Genomic DNA, 24,400 nt, shown 5'->3' with positions numbered 1-24,400 from the left:
AATGGATCATAGACTATAAATGTAAAACATAAACCTATAAAACTTCTATTTTTTAAACTTTTAAGTTCAGGGGTACAAGTTCAGGATTGTTACGCAGGTGTCATGGGGGTTTGATGCACAGATTATTTCATCACCCAGGTAGTAAGCCTAGTATCCATTAGATATTTTTCCTGATCCTCTCCCTCCTCCCACTCCCAATGCTCTGATAAGCCCCAGTGTGTGTTGTTCCCCTCTATGTGTCCATGTGTTCTCATCATTTAGCTTCCACTTATAAGGGAGAACATTAAGGTTTTCTGTTCCTGCATTAGTTCGCTAAGGATAATGGCCTCCAGCTCCATCCATATCCCTGCAAAAGATATTTTTTAATGGCTGCATAGTATTCCATGGTGTATATGCACTACATTTTCTTTATCCAGTCTATCACTGATGGGCCTTTACGTTGATTCCATGTCTTTGCTATTGTGAATAGTGCTGCAATGAACATGTACATGCATGTGTCTTTACAATAGAATGATTTATATTCCTTTGGGTATATACCCAGTAATGGCATTGCTGGGTCAAATAGTAGCTCTGTCTTTAGGTCTTTGAGGAATCAGCACACTCTCTTCCACGATGGTTGAACTAATTTACACTCCCACGAACAGTGTATGAGTTCCTTTTTCTCCACAACCTCACTAGCATGTGTTATTTTTTGACTTCTTAATAATAGTCATTTATCATACAATAAAACTATATATAATACATATTATATAATAATAGTCATTCTGACTGGTGTGAGATGGTGTCGCATTGTGGTTTTGAATTACCTTTCTCTAATCAGTGATACTGAGCTTTTTTTTTCATATAATTGCTGGCTGCACGTATGTCTTCTTTTGAAAAGTGTCTGTTCATGTCATTTACCCATTTTTAATGGGGTTGTTTGTTTTCTTATACATTTGTTAAAGTTCCTTATAGATAATGGATGTTAGGCGTTTGTCAGACGTATAGACTGTACATGTTTTCTCCCATTCTGTAGGCTGCCTGTTTACTCTGTTGATAGTTTCTTTTGCTGCACAGAAGCTCTTTAGTTTAATTAGACTCTATTTGTCAATTTTTGCTTTTGTTGCAATTGCTTTTGGTGTCTTTGTCATGAAATCTTAGCCCATGCCTATCTCCTGAATGGGATTGCCCAGTTGTCTTTCAGGGTTTAAAACTATAAAACTTTTAGAAAAAAACAGAGAAGAAATTTTTGGGATCTAGGACTGGGCAGAGAGTTTTTAGATTTCACACCAAAACTTATTCCATAAAGGAAAAACTGATGAATTGGACCTCATCAAAATTAAAAGCATTTGTTATGTAAAGTCTACATGAAGAGGATGAAAAGGCAAGCTACAGACTGGTAGAAGATATTTCTAAACTATGTGTGCCAAAAAGAACTAGTATCTAGAATATATAAAGAACTCTTAAAACTCAATGGTAAAAAATCAAACAATGTAATTAGAAATGGTTGGTTCCAAGTCTTTGCTATTGTGAACAGTGCTGCAATAAACATATATGTGCATGTGTCTTTATAATAGAGTGATTTATAATCCTTTGGGTATATACCCACTAATGGGATTGCTTGGTCAAATGGTATTTCTAGTTCTAGATCCTTGAGGGATCGCCACACTGTCTTACACTAATTTACACTCCCACCAACAGTGTAAAAGTGCTCGTATTTCTCCACATCCTCTCCAGCATCTGTTGTTTCCTGACTTTTTAGTGATCACCATTCTAACTGGCATGAGGTGGTATTTAATTGTTGTTTTCATTTGCATTTCTCTAATGACCAGTGATGTTGAGCTTTTTTCATGTACTTGTTGGCTGCATAAATATCTTCTATTTTTTTTTTTATTATGCTTTAAGTTCTAGAGTACATGTGCACAATGTGCAGGTTTGTTATATATGTATACATGTGCCATGTTGGTGTGCTGCACCCATTAACTTGTCAATTACATGAGGTATATCTCCTAATGCTATCCCTCCCCCCTCCCCGCACCCCACAACAGGCCCCAGTGTGTGATGTTCCCCTTCCTGTGTCCAAGTGTTCTCATTGATCAATTCCCACCTATGAGTGAGAACATGTGGTGTTTGGTTTTTTGTCCTTGCAATAGTTTGCTGAGAATGATGGTTTCCAGCTTCATCCATGTCCCTACAAAGGACATGAACTCATCCTTTTTAATGGATGCATAGTATTCCATGGTATATATGTGCCACATTTTCTTAATCCAGTCTGTCATTAATGGACATTTGGGTTGGTTCCAAGTCTTTGCTATTGTGAATAGTGCCGCAACAACCACACGTGTGCATGTGTCTTTATAGCAGCATGATTTATAATCCTTTGGGTATATACCCAGTAATAAGATGGCTGAGTCAAATGGTATTTCTAGTTCTAGATCCTTGAGGAATTGCCACATTGTCTTCCACAATGGTTGAACTAATTTACACTCCCACCAACAATGTAAAAGTATTCCTATTTCCCCATATCCTCTCCAACATCTGTTGTTTCCTGACTTTAATTATTGCCATTCTACCTGGCATGAGATGGTATCTCATTGTGGTTTTGATTTGCATTTCTCTAATGGCCAGTGATGATAAGCTTTTTTTCATATGTTTGTGGACTGCATTAATGTCTTCTTTTAAGAAGTGTCTGTTCGTGTGCTTTGCCCACTTTTTGATGGGGTTGTTTTTTTCTTGTAAATTTGTTTAAGTTCTTTGTAGATGCAGGGTATTAGCCTTTTGTCAGGTGGATAGATTGCAAAAATTTTCTCCCATTCCGTAGGTTGCCTGTTTACTTGTATGATAGTTTCTTTTGCTGTGCAGAAGCTCTTTAGTTTAATTAGATCCCATTTGACAATTTTGGCTTTTGTTGCCATTGCTTTTGGTGTTTTAGTAATGAAGTCTTTGCCCGTGTCTATGTCTTGAATGGTATTGCCTAGGTTTTCTTCTAGGGTTTTTATGGTTTTAGGTCTAACATTTACGTTTCTAATTCATCTTGAGTTAATTTTTGTATAAGGTGTAAGGAAGGGATACAGTTTCAGCTTTCTGCATATGGCTAGCCAGTTTTCCCAGCATCATTTATTAAACAGGGAATCCTTTCCCCATTGCTTGTTTTTGTCAGGTTTGTGAAAGATCAGATGGTGGTAGATGTGTGGGGTTATTTCTGAGGCTTCTGTTCTGTTCCATTGATCTATATATCTGTTTTGGTACCAGTACCTTGCTGTTTTGGTTACGGTAGTCTTGTAGTATAGTTTGAAGTCAGGTAGCATGATGCCTCCCACTTAGTTCTGTTTGTTTAGGACTGTCTTGGCTATATGGGCTCTTCTTTGTTTCCATAAGAAATTTAAAGTAGTTTTTTCCGATTCTGTGAACAAAGTTAATGGTAGCTTGATGGGATAGCATATAATCTATAAATTACTTTGGGCAGTATGGCCATTTTCATGATATTGATTCTTCCTTTCCATGAGTGTGAAATGTTTTTTCCATTTGTTTGTGGTCCTCTCTTATTTCCTTGAGCAGTGGTTTGTAGTTCTCCTTGAAGAGGTCCTTCACATCCCTTGTAAGTTGTATTCCTAGGTATTTTATTCTCTTTGTAGCAATTGTGAATGGGAGTTCACTCATGATTTGGCTCTCTGTTTGTCTGTTATTGGTGTATAGGAATGCTTGTGATTTGTGCACATTGATTTCGTGTCCTGAGACTTTGCTGAAGTTGCTTATCAGCTTAAGGAGATTTCAGGCTGAGGTGATGGGGTTTTCTAAATAGACAATCATGTCATCTGCAAAGAGAGACAATTTGACTTCCTCTTTTCCTAATTGAATACCCTTTATTTCTTTCTCTTGCCTTATTGCCCTGGACAGAACTTTCAATACTATGTTGAATAGGAGTGGAGAGACAGGGCATTCTTGTCTTGTGCCAGTTTTCAAAAGGAATGCTTTCAGATTTTGGCCATTCAGTATGATATTGGCTGTGGGTTTTTTCATAATTAGCTCTTCTTATTTTCAGATGCATTCCATCCGTACCTAGTTTATTGAGAGTTTTTAGCATGAAGCACTGTAGAATTTTGTCGAAGGCCTTTTCTGCATCTATTGAGATAATCATATGGTTTTTGTCATTGGCTCTGTTTATGTGATGGATTATATTTATTGATTTGTGTATGTTGAAACAGTGTTGCATCCTAGGGATGAAGCTGACTTGATCAGGGTGGATAGGTTTTTTGATGTGCTACTGGATTCAGTTTGTCAGTATTCTATTGAGGATTTTCACATTGATATTCATCAGGGATATTGGCCTGAAGTTTTCTTTTTTTGTTGTGTCTCTGCCAGGTTTTGGTATCAGGATGATGCTGGCCTCATAAAATAAGTTAGAGAGGATTCTCTCTTTTTCTATTGTTTGAAATAGTTTCAGAAGGAATAATAGCAGTTTCTCTTTGTACCTCTGGTAGAATTAGGCTGTGAATCCATCTGGTCCAGGACTTTTTTTTTTTTTTTGATTTGTAGGCTATTAATTGCTGCCTTAATTTTAGAACTTGTTATTGGTCTATTCAGGGATTCAACTTCTTTCTGGTTTAGTCTTGGGAGGGTGTATGTGTCCAGGAATTTACCCATTTCTTCTAGCTTTTATAGTTTATTTGTGTAGAGGTATGTATAGTGCTCGCTGATGGTAGTTTGTATTTCTGTGGGATCGGTGGTGATATGCCCTTTATCATTTTTTATTGCATCTATTTGATTCTTCTATCTTTTCTTCTTTATTAGTCTGGCTAGCAGTCTATTTATTTTGTTGATCTTTTCAAAAAAACCAGCTCCTGGATTCACAGATTTTTTGAAGGGTTTTTTTGTGTCTCTATCTCCTTCAGTTCTGCTCTGATTTTAGTTATGTATTGTCTTCTGTTAGCTTTGGAATTTGTTTGCTCTTGCTTCTCTAGTTCTTTTAATTGTGATGTTAGGATGTCAATTTTAGATCTTTTCTGCTTTCTCTTGTGGGCATATATATTTCCCTCTACACACTGCTTTAAATGTGTCCCAGAGATTCTGTTATGTTGTGTCTTTGTTCTCTTTGGTTTCAAAGAACATCTTTATTTCGGCCTTCCGTTTTCTTATTTACCCAATCATTCAGGAGCAGGTTTTTCCATTTCCATGTAGTTGTGCGGTTTTGAGTGAGTTGTTGTTGTTGTTTTTTTTTTTTTTAACTTATCACATAAAGCATGTATATTTGTATTTGTCCATTATTATTACATCTCAGTTTATTGTACAGATTTTTGTTGTACTTTTACATGAATGTTAATTTCTATTGTCAGTTGTAAACTGCTAGAAAAAGAGTCCCATTTTAATACTTCAGCATATTTATCTCACATGATTTGGTTTTCTTTAAGTTTTTGTTCCAAGTCAGATTTATACAAATTTAATAATGTTATAACTGTCCTATTTCTCATCTTTTCCTTTCCCAGCATCCTGCTCCTCTTTCTAAAAGGACTCTTTTTTTCTTTTAATTATACTTTAAGTTCTAGGGTACATGTGCACAACATGCAGTTTTGTTACATATGTATACATGTGCCATGTTGGTGTGCTGCACCCATTAACTCATCATTGTGAGTTTCTTAATCCTGAGTTTTAATTTGATTGCACTGTGGTCTGAGAGACTGTTATGATTTCCGTTCTTTTACATTTGCTGAGGAGTGTTTTACTTTCAATTATGTGGATGATTTTAGAATAAGAGCTGTGTGGTGCTGAGAAAAAAGTATATTCTGTTGATTTGGGGTGGGTGCAGAGTTCTGTAAATATCTATTAGGTCCTCTTGGTCCAGAGCTGAGTTCAAGTCCTGAATATCCTTGTCAATTTTCCGTCTTGTTGATCTGTCTAATATTGACAGTGGCATGTTAAAATCTTCCACTATTATTGCGTGGGAGTCTAAGTCTCTTTGTAGATCTCTAAGAACTCGTATGAATCTGGGTGCTCCTGTATTGGGTGCTTGTGTATTTAGAATAGTTAGCTCTTCTTGTTGAATTGTTCTGTTTACCATTATGTAATGACCTTCTTTGTCTTTTTATTTTATTTTATTTTGAATCTTTGTTGGTTTAAAGCCTGTTTTGTCAGAGACTAGGATTGCAACCTCTGCTTTTTTTTTCTTTCTATTTGCTTGGTAAACTTTTCTCCATCCCTTTATTTTGATCCTATGTATGTCTTTGCACATGAGATGGGACTCCTGAATACAGCACACCGATGGGTCTTCACTCTTTATCCAATTTACCTGTCTGTGTCTTTTAGTTGTGACATTTAGCCATTTACATTTAAGGTCAATATTGTTAAGTGTAAATTTGATCGTGTCATCATGATGCTAGCTGGTTATTTTGCATACTAGTTGATGCAGTTGCTTAATAGTGTCATTGGTCTTCATATTTTCATGTGTTTTTGCAGGGGTTGGTACTGGGTTTTTCTTTCCATGTTTAGTGATGCCTTCAGGAGCCCTTGGAAGGGAGGCCTGGTGGTGACATAATCCCTCAGCATTTGCTTGTCTGTAAAGGATTTTATTTCTCCTCCATTTATGAAGCTTAGTTTGGCTGGTTATGAACTTCTGGGTTGGAAATTATTTTCTTTAAGGATGTTAAATATTGGCCTCCAGTCTCTTTTGTGTCACTTGGTGGAGGTGGTGTGCTTCACTGGGGGAAAACCCACTCATCTGGATGCTCAGATTTCTCAGAACTACCAGGAGAAAAGGCTAAGTTTGCTGGTCCACAGAGACTGTGGGCAGCCCTCCCCCTACGAGCTCAGGTTCAGGGAAATCTGGGTTCTCTCCCTGAGCATCTGGCTGGAGTTATTGGAGTTCCTGCAGGGAAGCCGCACCCAATGAGGAAGGATGAGTCAGGGTCAGGCCTGAAGGGGCACTCTTGTCACAGTCTGCCACAGCTGGTGTGTTGGGCTGTGGGTGACATGTCTTGGGACCAAGCCTTCCAGCCTCCCTGTCTCCAGCAAGGGAAAAACGCAGCCTGGAGCTATAGAGAGGGATGCTTCCCTTCCCCTGCCCAGGGAGCTTAGCTTGTTAGATAGTTGTGGGTCCCAGAGCTGGCTGCTGCCCTTCCCCCAAGGAACTCAAATGGCATAGACAGCAGGCTGCCACAGCTGTGGTGCTGGTCACCCCTTCCCCCAGTAGCTCAGTAGGCTTAAGCAGATTCTAGCTGAGAGGTATTTGAGAATCTGCACAGCTCCACCGTTGGGACACTACGACCTGATGGCGTGGGTGCGTGAGTGGGATCTTCTGATCCCTGGGTTGCACAGTTCCGTGGAAAAACTGGGTAGCATCCTCACTCACTGCCTCCTTTGGTTGGGGGGGAAGGGGCTCCCCTGTCCCATGTGGCTCTCAGGTGGGCCACCACACCACACTGTTCTTCCTCCCTCTCCATGGATCACACCAGCCTCCTAGTCAGTTCTGATAAGAAAACCTGGATACCTTAGTTGCCAGTGAAGGATTCACACTCTTTTTACGATTCTTTTCAATGGGAGCCTCGAATGCCACTGTTTTTAGTAGGCCATCTTGGCCCTGAACCACTATATTCTACCAAACATTTAGAGAACAACTAATAACAATCCTACTCAAACTATTCTGAAAAATAGGGGAGGAGGAAATACTTCCAAAGTTATTCTGTGAGGTCTGATACCAAAATCAAACAAAGACACACCAACAAAAGAATACTATAGGCCAATATCACTGGTGAATATTGGTGCAAAAATGGAGACAGAAGGGAATACTTCCAAACTCATTTTATGATGCCAGTATTATCCTGAAACTGAATCAGACAAAAACACATCAAATAAAACTATAGGCCAATATCACTGATAAGTATTGATGCAAACATCCTCAACAAAACTTTAGAAAACAAAATTCAACAACACAGTAAAAAAATTATTCATCATGACGATGTAGGATTTGTCCCAGGAATGCAAGTATGGTTGAATCTTTGCAATTTAATTAATGTAATACATCATATCAAAAAAATGAAGGAGAAAAATCATATAATCTTTGCAGTTGATGCTGAAAAATCATTTGTTTAAATTCAACATCCCTTCATGTTAAAAACCTTGAAAAGCCTTGGTATAGAAGAAACATAACTCAGTATAATAAATGTCATATATGACAGACCCACAGCTCATATCATACTGAATAGGGAAAAACTGAAAGCCTTTCCACTAAGATCTGGAACATGATAAGGATGCCCACTGACACTCATGTTATTCAACATAGTAGTGCACATCCTAGCTAGAGCAATCAGATAAGAGAAAGAAGGACATCAAAATGGAAAATAAAAGTCAAATTATCCTTGTTTGCAGATGATGTAATCTTACGTTTGGAAAAATCTGAAGACTCAACAGAGAAAACTTTTATAACTGATAAACAAATACAATAAAATTGTAGGATACAAAAATCAACATACAAAAATTAATAGCATGTCTATATGCCATCAGCAAACACTATAAAAAAAGTAATCCCATTTACAATAGCTACAAACAAAATAAAATATCTAGGAATTATTTTAACTAAAGAAGTGAAAGAGGCCAGGCATGGTGTGGCTCATGCCTGTAATCCCAGCACTTTGGTAGGCCGAGGCAGGCAGATCACGAGGTCAGAAGATCGAAACCATCCTGGCTAACATGGTGAAATCTCATCTCTACTGAAAATACAAAAAATAAAATAAAAATTAGCCAGGTGTGGTGACGGGCACCTGTAGTAACAGCTACTCGGGAGGCTGAGGCAGGAGAATGGTGTGAACCCGGGAGGCGGAGCTTGCAGTGAGCCAAGATCACGCCACTGCACTCCAGCCTGGGTGACAGAGCAAGACTCCATCTCAAAAAAAAAAAAAAAAAAAAAAAAAAAAAAAAAAAAAAAAAAAAAAAGTGAAAGATCTCTAAAATGAAACCTATAAAACATTAACACAAGAAATTGAAGAGGACACACACAAAAGGAAAAGAAAATTCCATATTCATGGATTAGAAGAATGAATATTGTTGAAATGTTTATACTACCAAAGCAAAACACAGACTTAATGCAATCCTTATCAAAATACCAATGACATTCTTCCCAGAAATAGAAAAAAACAGTCCTAAAATCTATAGGGAACCACAAAAGACCCGGAATTGCAAAAGCTATTCTAATAAAACAGAACCAAACTGGAAGAATCACATTACCTGACTTTAAATTAAACTACAGAGCTGTAGTAACCAAAACAGCATGGTTTTGGCATAAACACACACACATAGATAACGGAACAGAATGGAGAACCCAGAAATGAATTCATACATCTACAGCAAACTCACTTTTAACAAAGATGGCAAGAACGTACATTGGGGAAATCATAGTCTCTTTAATAAATGGTGCTGGAAAAACTGGATATCCCTATGCAGAGGAATGAAACTATACACATATTTCTCACCATATACAAAAATCAAATCAAAATGTATTAAAGACTTAAATCTAAGACCTCAAACTATGAAACTACTATAAGAAAACACTGGGGAAACTCTCAAGGACATTGGACTGGGCAAACATTTCTTGAGTAGGCTGGGCACAATGGTTCATATCTGTAATCCTAGGACTTTGGGAGGCTGAGGTGGGTTGATCCTTTGAGTCCAGGAGTTCAAGACCAGCCCGGGCAACATGGTGAAACCCTGTCTTCACAAAAAATACAAAAACTAGCCAGGCGTGGTGGCACATGCCTGTAGTCCCAGCTACTTGGGGGGCTGAGGCATGAGGATCATTTGAGCTCAGGAAGTAGAGGTTGCAGTGAGCGGAGATTACACCACTGCCATTGTGCTCCAGTCTGGGTGACAGAGTAAGACCATGTCTCAGAAAAAACAAAAACAAAAACAAAAACAAAAACAAAAAAAAAAACAACAAAAAAACCCAAATCAAAACAACAACAACAAAAAGATCTTTTGAGTAATACTTCACAAGTGCTGGCAACCAAAGCAAAAATGGACAAATGGGATCACAAGTAAAAAAGCTTCTGCACAGCAAAAGAAACAATTAACAAAGTGAAGAGACAATCCACAGAATGGGAGGATACATTTGCAAACTACCTGTCTGACAAGTGGTTAATAACCAGAATATGAAAAGAGCTCAAACAATTCTATAGGAAAAATTCTAATGATCTGATTAAAAATGGGCAGGAAATCTTAGTAGATATTTCTCAAAAGAAGTCATACAAATGGCAAACAGGTATGAAAAGGTACTCAACATCATTGGTCATCAGAGAAATGAAAATCAAAATTATAATGAGATATTATCTCACCTCAGTTAAAATGGCTTTTATTCAAAAACTGGGCAATAACAAATGCCTAGGGAGGTTGTGGAGAAAAGGGAGCCCTCATTCACTGTTGGTGGAAATGTAAGTTAATAGAACCACTATGGACTACAGTTTGAAGGTTCCTCAAAAAACTATAAATATAGCTACCATACAATCCAGTAATCTCACTCCTAGGTATATATGTAAAAGTAAGAAAATCAGTATGTCGAAGAGATATCTGCACTCCCATGTTTATTTTGGCACTATCTATAATAGCCATTATTTGGAAGCAATCTAAGACTTCATCAACAAATGAATGAATAAAGAAAATGTGGTACATATACACAGTGGAATATTGTTCAGGCATAAAAAAGAATAAGATCCTGTCAGTTGCAAAAACATGATGAACCTGGAAGTCATTATGCTAAGTGAAATAAGCTAGGCATAGAATGACATATGTTGCATGTTGTCACTTATTTGTGGGAGCTAAAACTCAAAACAATTGAACACGTGGAAATAGAGAATACAAGGATGGTTATCAGAGGCAGGAACGGGTAGTGGGGGAGGGAGTGGGAGGTAATTGGGGATGGTTAATGAGTACAAAAAATAGAACAAACGAATAAGGCTTAGTATTTGCTAGCACAACAGTATTTGCTAGTAAAAAATAATTTAACTGTACATTCAAAAATAACTAAAAAGGTATATAGTTAGATGGTTTGTAACACAAAGGATAAATGCTTGAGATTATGGATACCCCATTTACCCTGATGTGATTATTTCACATTCCATGCCTGTTTCAAAATATCTCATGTAACCCATAAATATAAACATCTACTGTATGCCCACAAAAATTACAAATTAAAAATAAAAAAAGTGAAAAAGCAATCTGTAGAGTGGAGGAAAATATTGGTAAATCATACATCTGATAATGGTTTAATATCCAGAATATAGAAAGAACTCCTATAACTAAACAACAAAAAGACAAACAACCAATTTAAAAATGGCTAAAGAACTTACAGATACATTTCTCCAAAGAAGATATACAGATGGCCAAAAATCACATAAAAAAAATCCCAACATCATTAATCAATTACTCACTATGGAAATACAAATTAAAACCACAAGTAGATATCACTTCACACTTACCAGGAAGACTGTAGTAAACAAAAAAAAAAATTTTTAAGACAAGTTGTTGGTAAAGGTATGGAGAAAACCAGAAACCTCATACTTTGTTAGTGGGCATGTAAAATGGTTTAGCCAATGTGGAAATTGGTTTGCTTCCTTACAAAGTAAAGTTAATTATCCCAATACCAATTACTGAACAGTTTATCCTTTCTCCACTGATCTATAAAACTATTTGTATCATACATGAAATTCCTATATATATATGTATATATGTGTATATATATATGATTCTACTACTGGATTTTTTTCTGTTGTATCGATCTATTTGACTATTCCTGTGCCATCACTATATTGTTTTATAAAAATCCTTGCTATTTGGTAGGCAAGCTCTTCTGTGCATTATAGGATTTTCTTGGCTAATTTTGAACCTGAATCCTTCCATACAAATTTTAGAATCAGTTTGTCAAGTTATACCAAAAAAAACACTATTGAGATTTTTGTTTGGGATTGATTAACATTTATGAAGAATCTTAAGATAATTGTCATGGTTTATGTCTCAATTTATTTAGGTCTACTTTTATGTTCTTCAATAAAGTTTTAGAAGACACTGCATAAAAATGTTGTACATACTGTGATCTGTTTATTATTTAGGTACCTATACCCAACCTGTGACCCATATAGCCATAGGAGCAAGCCGAAGGAAGAGTGCTAGCGCACCATGGGTGACATGGTGGTGGTAGTGGGTGGGGGGTTGGGGCGGGGTCTAGTTTACCTGCTCATGTAGCTTACTATTGTCCTCTGATCCTTTTAGATCTCAATCCTGGAGTACAATTTCTGTCTTATGATGGACTACTGCTGGGCCAGACTGACTTTATGCCTTGGTGAGTATTACAAAACTCAGGCCATAACAAGCAGTTCTGGGTTCATTATCACTTAATGTCACATAGTTAAGTGCTCCATCTCTATTAGGGCCCAGCAACATTCCAAGAGGTGTTTCTTAAAAGGTATGTAATTTTCTGCTGCAGATGGTCTTGCTCCAGAATCTCAGAGACCAGCACTGTGATTTTTCCACCACAATTTGCCATTAATTTTACGTAGATTTTTTTCTCACCACTGGAACCTCTATGTCGTAGGGTCTTTCAAATCATATGCTGCAAACAGAAGAGCAGCTTGAATCATAACCTTAATCTGTTGCAGAGCCCTCTTTTTCTCCTAGTTCCACTCAAAGTTGACAGCATTCTCTGTCATCCAGCATATGGGCCACTGTAGAATGTGTCACCTCTAGAACTCAAAGAGATGTATTAGATATAGTGGTTCCTCCTTTGTAGTAAGGAATGCAAGATGCTGCAAGTATTCTTTTGCTATGGAATGGATATTTCGGCATGTCCCTGACCACTGGAACCTTAAAAATTTTAACAAAATGGCAGGTCTCTGAAACTTTGTAGGATTTATCTTTCACCATGTGCAGCACACGTGTGTCTTGCCAAGTCCTCCAGTGATTAAGTCACCTCTTTGCCCATTCTGCCCAATGAGCATGATGTCAAAAGTGCAATGAATCTATGTGATGTCCCGAAATGTGAAGATGGTCCAGATCTCTTTAGACTGTATTATGGCAGAAAGCAAAAGAGTTAAAATGTACCTGGGGCAAAATTGTAGATGTTTATTTTTTTCCATTCCATGTGAATGCAATCTGTTTCTGATACCTTTTTCCGAAGGGGATAGAAAATAATACATGTTCTAAATCAATGGACACAAACTATATACCTGAAGCCAGGTTAATCTGCTCTAGTGAAGATACCTGTTCAACATGGCAACCACAATGGCCAATTCTCAGTGATTCCAGTAATCCAGTGACTTGATAGATTTCCTAATGTTGAATTATCCTTGCATTCCTGGATATATTTGGTTAAGATGGTGGTTGTGTCTATACACTGATGGATTTGATTTGATTTGTGAGTTTTATTTAAATTTTATTTAGGATTTTGTTTTTAGTTTCTGTTCATAAAGGAGGCCAATGTGTACTTTTCTTACTGTTTTTGTTCTGTTTTAGTATCAAGGTTATACCAGCAAATAAAATAATATGGGTATCTCTTAATCTCTTTCTATTTCATAGAAGAGTTTTTAAAAGATGACATTATCATTTCCTTGAGGGTTTGGTAAAATTCACCCACAAAACCCACCTGGGCAGATCTGTTTTTGGAGTGATATTTTCAATTTCAAGTCTATTTTCTTTAATGGTCATTAGTATATTCACATTTTTGGTTTCTTGAGACAATTTTGTTAAATGAAATTTTTCTAGAAAATTATCCATTCCTCTAAATCATCAGCATAAATCATTGCCATACATAGTATTCTCTAATAATTTAAAACTTTCTGCTTTATATGTATGCATTTATCCCATTTTGCATTCCTAATGTGCTTTTCTGTTTTCTTCATTGGTCTTGACACATATTTGACTATTATATTAATCTTTTCAAAGAAGGAGCTTTTAGTTTTGTTCATCACCCCTATAATTTGTCCATTTAAAAATTTTATTAAGAACGGGAGCAGTGGCTCACGCCTGTAATCCCAGCACTTTGGGAGGCCGAGGGGGGCGGATCACGAGGTCAGGAGATCAAGACCATCCTGGCTAACACGGTGAAACCCTGTCTCTACTAAAAATGCAAAAAATTAGTCGGGTGGTGGTGGGTGTCTGTGGTCCCAGCTACTTGGGAGGCTGAGGCAGGAGAATGGTGTGAACCCGGGAGGTGGAGCTTGCAGTGAGCCAAGATCACACCACTGCACTCCAGCCTGGGCAACAGAGCGAGACTCCGTTTCCAAAAAAAAAAAAAAAAAATTATTAATTATCATTTCCTTCTTTATACATTCTTTGGGTTAACCAGTGGTGTGCTGGAGCCAGCTCCTATCAGCTAGCGATGAACAATTGTAATGTTTTCAGAAAATTTGCCATCTGGCTGTTAAGACAACTATTATTAAAATTACATTTTATAAAATTATAATTAAATTATATTAAAAACAAACTGAATTCACACCCAAACCTGTCAATCCTTAATTAGTTTACTACATTTTACTAGTATTTATGTTCTTGAGGTTATTTACATCTATTGTATCTGAATGGAGGAAATGCTACATAATGGTATGATGTTGTGCATCTTTTCCCAGTAATGTCATGGCAGCTTAAAATTTACCATAGTCAGAGTATTCAACTTGCTGGGCGTGGTGGCTCACGCCTGTAATCCCAGCACTTTGGGAGGTGGAGGTGGAGGCGGGCGGATCAGGAGGTCAGGAGATCGAGACCATCCTAGCTAACACGGTGAAACCCCGTCTCTACTAAAAATACAAACAATTAGCTGGGCATGCTGGCAGGCACCTGTAGTCCCAGCTACTGGGGAGGCTGAGGCAGGAGAGTGGCGTGAGCTCCGCCTCCAGGAGGCGGAGCTTGCAGTGAGCCAAGATCGCGCCACTGGGCAATGGAGTGAGACTCTGTCTCAAAAAAAAAGACATTTCTGTATATCCGGAATGTGTGAGTTTGTGGTATGTGTGTGTATGTGTGTGTGTGTCAATGGAATGTTTGATTATTTCCTACATCAGCCTAGACTTTGATCTTGACTGAATAACAAGCCTTTGCTCCTAACCACTAGGCTCTACTGCCTCCTAGTGTTGTTTTTCCTCTTAGGTTTCCAGTATCATCCTTGATGCTTCTGTGTATTTTATAAATAAAGAGACAGACTCTGTGACATACATTTTCTCCATACAATAAATATAGACATATCTGTCACACTTGAAGTTAACTATGGAAAACAAGTTAGTAAATTAATTATTTTATTTACTTTCCAAATGAGGCAATTATTTCTTTCATTAGCTATCATTTTGATTCTCCATTTGGGACCTTAATAATAAATATACTATCTATCTCTTTTAGTTTTATACCACCTTTCACTGGACACCAGGGAACCAAATTTAGATAGTTTCTTCATACGAAAACGAGGTCCAAAATTGAATGATAAAATTTGGTCCTTCTTCAAATTTAAAATTTAAAATTGAAGTGTAAGCAGGATCTTGTATAAATATGCTGACTGTTTTTTTTTTTTTTTTTTTTCCAGCTGCAGACATTCGGCTTTGACTAATATATTTAGAAGGTTGAAGATCAACACCTGTTCCTGTAGTGGTTCTCTCTTGTACAGTGACCTTTGCCTCACCCTGTATAAATACACCCATGGTGATTAAGCTGTCAAATATCACAGGGGTCTTTTTCAGGGGTGAGGACAATAAATCATTCCTGGAATTTCTCGCTAATGGTCCTTCAGATGTCTGCCATTCACCTTGCCAGCTACTTCTTTGCGTACTCATTTTTATTAAGCCAGAGTCTCCAAATGGCTCACTAATGTCGTGGCATTTGAGAATTCTCTGTCAAGTATAATGCTTGGACTAGATGATCTCTTACAAAGAGCCCTCCGAATTCTGGCATTTTATGGGCTCAAATTTCACTGCCAGCTTCCACGATTGAGGACAGATATCACATGACATTAAATTTGTGCTTAGGAAAGTGTCAATGCTCATGTTTACTGCCACCTCAGGACTGAACATAAATCTATTTATCAGTAGTTAACTCTGCAGTGCCTCAAGTCTTCTCCAATTGGTGAAGAAAAGGGAAGGAAACTAACATTTACTGAGTTATCACATAGCATGTATTGCCTCAGTTAAACCTTACTGCTTATGAAGGAGGTATTATTTTCCCTATTTTATAAGAAATGGGGTTTGAGAGAATTTAAGTGATTTGCTGGATGTTGCATATTTAGTAAGTAGTGGACATGAGATTCAAATTTTCAAGTCTTTCTAGTTACGAAATCTTGCCATAACTCATTCTGTTGTCTATTTATCCATCAATTTATTCATTCATCATATATTTATTGAGCACCTAATATGTGCCATACAGGTACTGTGGATACAATGGAAAATAGAATAGACAAGGTTTTTGCTTTCTAATATGATTCATTTGCAGCATGAAATTATCCTGAATGTGGCAGACCACAGGACAATGAGTATTCCCATGACTAATAAGACTCAAAACAGACAACTTGATTACAAAGATCCTAGAGGGCTATGGTGCAATCTGGTTAACACGACTCAGGAGAGGGACTGATCTTTTATCTGATCTTCATCTACTAAGACCACAAAAAGACTCCATCACATGTGATCAAAACTCCTGGCAAAGTGGTGTGAAGCAAACTTAACCACTTTTATGTATATAAGCTTTTACAAAAACAACATTACTGAGCTCTAAGATACATACCATAAAATTAACCCATTCTAATTGTATAATCCAATAGGGTTTTTAAAACATATTCACCAAGTTGTGCAACCATCACCACAGTTTAATTTTAGAACACTTTCATCATCTCCAAAAAGAAACTGCGTAAGCATTAGTAGTCATCCCATTCTTGTTCTTCCTCTCTCCCTGTTCCACACCCAGGAAAACACTATGAGTCTGACTTAACTCTTCCCTAGCATGGCCTTAGGTCTTGTTTATAATTAAGCATCTTATTGCCACGAAGACTCTGTCTTGTCAGTCTTATCATCTCCATTTTAACATTACCACTGCTCAGTTGTGCCTAGACACAAAAAGGGAGGGGGTATAATGAGGTATGTTTGACCTCCCTTCCCATCATGATCAAAAACTCAATTTTTCAGATTTCTCTGGGGTCCCCTTGACCAAGAAGGCATCTGTTCAATTGTTGGGGGCTTACGATTTTATTTTTAGTTTACAGGATTAAATGGAGATAATATGTATAGAATGCTTAAAATAATGTTTGGCATATTGTAAGATCTCAATAATTGCTGCTCTTAGTAGTAATAATAATTATTGTTATTTTTGTATGATAATACTAAATGTCAGGAAAAGGTAAGATCATAAATCTTAAAATGAACATACTCCTTGACCCTGGAGTCCCACTTTTAGAATAATCATCCCAATAATTACATATTCACTGTCTGTTCTCTGCAACTATAATGTAGACCTGCATGTCTTGAAAGAAAGAATCTTTATAATATATGCTAAGTGAAAAAAATGTACATTATAATTTCAAGATTTGAAAAATACATGTATATGTATGCTTGGAAAAAGGTCTAGAATATTGATATTAACAGTAGTTATCCCTGAGTTTCTGATCATTTTTATGACTTCTTGATTTATTTATACTCTACTTTTTTTTCTCAATGACCAGGTATTATTTGTGTAATTTTAAACAGTCATTTTCAAAAGTCAAAGCCTGCCAGTGTTTGATTCCCCTCTTCTGGCAGCAAGTTTGGACACTAGTGGAAGCAGCCCAGATTATATATGAGGTATTTTACATTCTCCACAGTCATCCGAGGATAGAATCTCAATTAGAACATCAAGGTCTGCCTTCTGTGGCCCCTTGCTATGTCATTTCCACCTATGAGCTGCTGTGGATTTGCATAAATTAAACGCTGCTGGATAGCTGCCATTGTCTTGAAAAACGGAATGTGATCAGCATGGGGGAGGGAAGGAGAGGGAAAATTTGCCTTTGTTTCATCCTCTTCTTGTTAATACTCATTCAAGACTGCTTTAACCACAGGTCAGTTGTGGTTTGGTAATTTTTTATTTTTATTTTTTCTACGGGGAAAACAATTTGAGCAACATTTTCTTTCATGAGAGGCACTCCTTAGGAAAGAGATGTTGTACAGCAGGATCACATGCCATAGGATGTGCCTAGGCTTAGAATCACAGAATTTTCAAGTGAGAGGTGCCCCTAGAGACTGCCAGTCCAGTGTTGCCTGCAATCATTATAGGGTATACTGACTTTTTGATGAACAAAAAGCTCGTGTCCCTTTTGTAGTTTTTATCATGAAAACAATCTTTTTTTTCACATTTTCACTTTATAATATTTTAAATTTATAAGTATTTTTTAAATTTGAACAACATATTTTTAATATTAGAAAGTGCCTTAGTGCTTTTTAAATGATTCTGATTGTGATATTATAGCCTCCTAAGGTGGGTGCTCACAATGCCCTCACAAGTGCAAAAATCATTCGTTTAAGCAAAGTTCCTCTCCTTATAGTCATTTCTCTCTTTCATTCAGTTAGTTATTAAGCCACTGCTATGTTCTAGGGAATGTGTAACTCATGTTATATGCCTCCTGTGAAAAGTGAAGCTCCACAGATCTAATGAATAAGTCTATGGTTAAGTGTGAGTTGGATTTATTCAATCATCCATCCATCTATCCATCCAACTATCCATCCATCCATTCATCCATCCATCCATCCATCCATCTATCCATTCATTGAACATATGTTTATTGAGCATCCATTATGTCTTAGGCAAAAATTTACATTTTGCAGGAAACTGTAGTGAGCTGGAGCTTACATTTTAGTAGGGAGAGAGACAATAAATATAGTTCAAAGTCAGTTAGTGATAAGTGCTATGAGAAAGCAAAGCAGGGCATGGGAGTGCTTCTTTAGATAGGATGATCAAGGAAGCCTCCAAGGAGATGACATTTGAAACAAATAGCTGAATGAGATGCGGGCATAATCAGAGACAATCTTAGGGTTGAAATGCATTTAGTGTTATCTAGTGTTTATTTTCAGAATCTGTTGAGACTCATGGCAGAAAGTCTCCCCTGACTTCAGAAGGAGAGATGACTGGGATAAGGTAAGCAGTGGGAAGCATTCCATAGCCCACATCAGAAACCAAGAGACACAGCATTAATCAGGTCACAGTTAGCAGAGGAGGACTCAGAATGCCTATATCAGGATGGTCTATTGGGGGAACCCACCCCCAATATTTCAACATAGGTTCTTTCTATTTTCCTTAATTGTCGGCCAATCTGAGAAATAAAGAGAAAGAGTACAAAGAGAGGAATTTTACAGCTGGGCTGCCGGGGGTGACATCACATATTGGTAGGTCTGTGATGTTCCCTGAGCCGCAAAACCAGCAAGCTTTTATTAGGGATTTCAAAAGGAGAGAGGGTGTACGAACAGGGAGTGCTTTAAAGGGCAATAAAGATCACAAGGCAAAGGGCAAAATTAGAATTACTGATGAGGGTGTATGTTCGGCTCTGCACGTATTGTCTTGATAAACATCTTAAACAACAGAAAACAGGGTTTGAGAGCAGAGAACTGGTCTGACCTCAAATTTACCAGGGTGGGGTTTTTCCCCACCCTAGTAAGCCTGAGGGTACTGCAGGAGACCAGGGTGTATTTCAGTCCTTATCTCAACTGCATAAGACAGACACTCCTAGAGCAGCCATTTATAGACCTCCCCCCAGGAATGCATTCCTTCCCCAGGGTATTAATTATTAATATTCCTTGCTGGGAAAATAATTCAGTGATATCTCTCCTACTTGCACGTCCATTTATAGGCTCTCTGCAAGAAGAAAAATATGGCTCTATTCTGCCTGACCCCGTAGGCAGTCAGACCTCATGGTTTTCTTTCCTTGTTCCCTGAAAATTGCTGTTACTCGGTTCTTTTTCAAGGTGCACTGACTTCATATTGTTCAAATACACATGTTTTACAATCAATTTGTACAATAGTGGTCCTGAGGTGACATATATTCTCAGCTTATGAAGATAACAGGATTAAGAGATTAAAGTAAAGACAGGCATAATATAAGAGTATTATTTGGGAACTGATAAATGTCCATGAAATCTTCACAATTTATGTTCCTCTGATGCAGCTCCAGCTGATCCCTCCATTTGGGGTCCCTGACTTCCTGCAACAATGGTCTGTATCAGAAACAAAAATCAGCAGTTTTGGAACTCCCAACTCTTTAGGCTCTCAGATTATCTGCTTCTGTGATGGATAAATCACTTGTCCTTGCCGACCTCCTCTACTCATCCTTCCTGCTCATATCCACCCAGTAGTGTGACTGAAGGGTCTAGAGGAGCTCCACATTTCCCAAAGCAAAGTTTTAAAACCCTGGGACTAGATGCTCTAAAGCTTGCCCCAGGAGGGCATAAGGGTTGTCAGGGCTTTGGGGTAGCAATTAGCTGAGATGCTAGGAGGAGTAAACCAGGAAGCCATTTCTGTTCTTGGGCTCGGGGCACAAGCCAATGGTGAGGAGAAATGGAGAAACCAGGTAAACTCATACAAGCTTCAGAGAAGACATTACCAATATAGAACAAATTCTGAGCAAACAGGGATGTGACTGTGTTTGTAACAGCCACTCTCTCCTTTTGGTGCCCTCTCTGTTTCCAGTGCCCCTTACTGAGACTCCATCTAGACCCTGAGTTGACTCTCAATGAATTGTCCACTAATCTCCCCAGGAAGGGTAACTCATAAGATTTCAAATCACTAGGTTGTAAACTAGAGCCCCAGGGGTCTGAGGTGGTGCTTTGAAGGCCACAATGGGAGATGAATGGGTGGCTAAGCAACTGGGCTTTGGCTTTCTTAGCCCTGCTAACCAAATCAATAATATTTATATCTGCTATACATGCTGGCTGCCATAAAAAGGTCTAGCTTCTTTAGAAAAAAACACCAAGTGCAACAAAAACTGTCACTGTAAGTTGCTATACCTTCTGGGATGCAATAGCTAAGTGTTAGGGTCTAAGACAGGTGGGTGGCCAGTATTCCATCCCAGGTTCACCTCAGCAGTGAACTGCAAATTATTGAAAAAATTTTGAAATTGATTACTGTAAATTCTGTTTCCTCATAGAGTTGTGGTGAGGATCAAATGAGGTGATAGTGTTGGAAGGGCTTTGTACAATGCCTGACATATAAGCACAGTAAATGTTAGCTATTATTAGCTACACATATTAAGGTACTCTACTACCTTGCTGCTCAAAATGTAGTCCATGGACCAGCAGCACCAGCATCCCCTGGGAGCCTGTTAGAAATGCAGACTCTCGGGTCCCACCCCAGACCTACTAAATCAGAACCCACAACTTACCAAGATCTGCAAGTTTTTCATATGCACTTTATAGTTTGAGAAGCACTTGTTTAGAAACCATTCAAGATCAAAAGAATAGATCTTGAGTGATGGTGTTCTGGGTGCTATTTTGGGGACATTAGAAGTCCTTCCTTTATGATACCCTTCAAATCATATCATGTAAACAGTTATTTTCTTGACCAAGAAGGTTGATTTTGCAAGTAAAGTACCTGACTGCCTCCAGAGAACATATTCATCTTTCAAGGCACATCCATCTCAAGCATTCTCTCCTTAGTACTGCCTTTTCTGACACACCTATCTCACCATGCACATTCTCATGGAACTGAACACTTCTCCCTTTGCCTTCCTCTTGAATCTGAACTGACTTTTACATCATGACACAAAAATATGTACAGTGGGATTGGAATGTATACCCAGCAAATCAGATGAGCAAAAATATTCCCTAGAATTGAACTAAGCTACCTTAGGAACTTTCCACCCATGAGAGTAGAGGGGAGGGAGTGCAGACACATAATTCATTGTGCCAGAGGAAAGAGCTGCCTTTTTGGATAAATGTTGAGTCTTGCATGTTTTAACTTCATTTCCCCTCCTATAAAATAATGTATCTGGAGGAAGTGGGGTTAGGGAGAATGGAGCCTTCGATCCATGCTCATTTTTCTGAATGCTCACTATTCTCTGCTATGGAGGGGCTGGTTTGGAACAATTCTTACAGCTATGTGAAAAGTGATGTGCAGTAGGTCCCTTCAGTCTTTTAAGGGCTTCATTGGTTGCACCTGTTGTTGAAATCCCTGGTTTTAGCTATTTGTTTCTAGATGCAAAGCTCCCTGATTTTATAGTTTTGTTATTCCAAACCCAGGCTTCTAGTGACCCACTGGTCCTTTCTACTCCTTCAAACTCTGGATTTTCTGCATGCCAGAGGCAGACTATGAAGAAACAGAAGTGCTATATCAGATTCATGCTCTTAGAAAACTTCCTCCCCTATTGCTTTTTTACCACCTGGATGTGTCAGATTGCTTCAACACCAGGATGAATGCAGGACTTCTCTAAGGAGGCATCACTTCTTCCTAGTCTGTGAGGAACATGCCTCACTGCTTGTGTGGTTTTTATCAGGCCCGTCTGGTATCTGTCTACTTGTCCCTCTCATTTTCTTCTTTCTTCCACAGTTCCATATCGCAGATCCTAAAAGTGGTCTTTACTCTTTAGGCAGGTGGGAACTTCCTTTGCATCGCTGACTAAGTTCTTTTCTCTCGTGGCTTAGAGTAAAACCCTGTGCTTTGCTTAGAATATATAAGGGAAGCTTTTGGCATTTGAAAATTCTTCTCTTCGTTAATAAAACCTCACTCTTTTTTTTTTTTTTTTTTTTTTTGAGAGGGGGTCTCGCTCTGCCGCCCAGGCTGGAGTGCCGGGGGCGGGTTTTCGGTCCCTTGCAGCTCCGCCTCCCGGGTTCACGCCATTCTCCTGCCTCAGCCTCCCGAGTAGCTGGGACTACAGGCGCCCGCCACTGCGCCCGGCTAGTTTTTTGTATTTTTTAGTAGAGACGGGGTTTCACCGTGTTAGCCAGGATGGTCTCGATCTCCTGACCTTGTGATCCGCCCGTCTCGGCCTCCCAAAGCGCTGGGATTACAGGCTTGAGCCACCGCGCCCGGCAAAACCTCACTCTTAAAACTTGTCTAACAAGGGTTCATAGTCATTTTGTGACGTAGTAGTCTCCTTTAGCAGTCTGATGGTATCTCTGGACCCCTTCTCAGAATATTGTTTTTAAATAGATAAAAATGTATGTAGGATTATAAAGAAAGCCAATTATATTGAAATACAGTTATTAAAATATGAATACAATTTCATGATAGAATAATACCTGTAGTTCATTAATGCATTAAATGATAAGATCTAGTGGCAGGACTAGTAACCACTATAATTTTGAAGTAATGATGAGAGTAAATAATATTTTGAGATAACTATAGGAATATTAGTTTGATATAAAATATCTGTCATTTTTATTGGTGACAAAGTCATGGGTACGGGTAACATTACTTTGTTGTTGCCTATATTCATAATGAACATAAATGCTAACTTTTGGTGAAAATTAAGATGTATCACATACTTTGTGTACTTTGCTTTTGGATCCTTTTTTTTAAACCCTCAGCTACAGATTAAAAAAGCAAAATGTAATCTGTCAGTCAAAGCTAAAAAATGACTTTTTGGTATCCACCCTCCCCTGAAGAGTAGGAACCTACAGATTCTGTGAAACCTAGGACATCAAGACTTCCAGGGAAGAAACGATATGTCAGTTTAATTGTTTAAAAATGGATTATGGCCATTACACTCATTACACTGCTTATTGGCATTGCTTTGTTTTCATATCCATCTCCTGCACTAGACCATGAACCTCTCGAGAGCAGGGATTGGGATTGTGTTTTAGTCATCTTTATCTCTTAGAAGAGCTAGCCTACCACATGGCAGCTACTCAGAAATGGTTTAACAAGTGAATGAAGCAAATCAACCAGCTTTGCCTGCAAATCTGCAGGACTTAGCAGCCTGCTGAGCCATTCACCATTCATCTCCTGTTCAGACTCCAACTGTTGCAAGCTCATCATCAAAGACTTGGCCACTCAGCTCCAATGCACTCCAGTCTTCAGCTTTTAGTGCCTCTTTCTTTCAGTGCACATACACAGGCAGACACACATCACAGGAGGACAAGTCATGTAACAACAGCAGCTGCCACAAATCGCTGACATCCACTATTCATTCAATACACGATCATGATTTCCCGCTATGTACTAGGCTTTGAATAAAGAGCGGGGATACAGAGGTCAGTAAGCCAGACATGGAGAATGTTCAGAGGCTGATATAAGGAGAGAAAGCTTTCAGAGTTCTATCTTTTTGTCTATTTTATATATTGTTTCATTTTTAGAAAGTGTTTCATAGCTAAAGCTGGGCGCAGTGGCTCAGCCTGTAATCCCAGCACTTTGGGAGGCCGAGGTGGGCAGATCACCTGAGGTCAGGAGTTCGAGACCAGCCTGAACAACATGGAGAAACCCCATCTCTACTAAAAATACAAAAAAAAATTAGCGAGGCATGGTG

Source organism: Papio anubis, chromosome X, assembly GCF_008728515.1.
Source record: "Papio anubis isolate 15944 chromosome X, Panubis1.0, whole genome shotgun sequence".
NCBI classification, from domain to species: domain Eukaryota; kingdom Metazoa; phylum Chordata; class Mammalia; order Primates; family Cercopithecidae; genus Papio; species Papio anubis.
Note: the sequence above shows the minus strand (reverse complement) of the source record.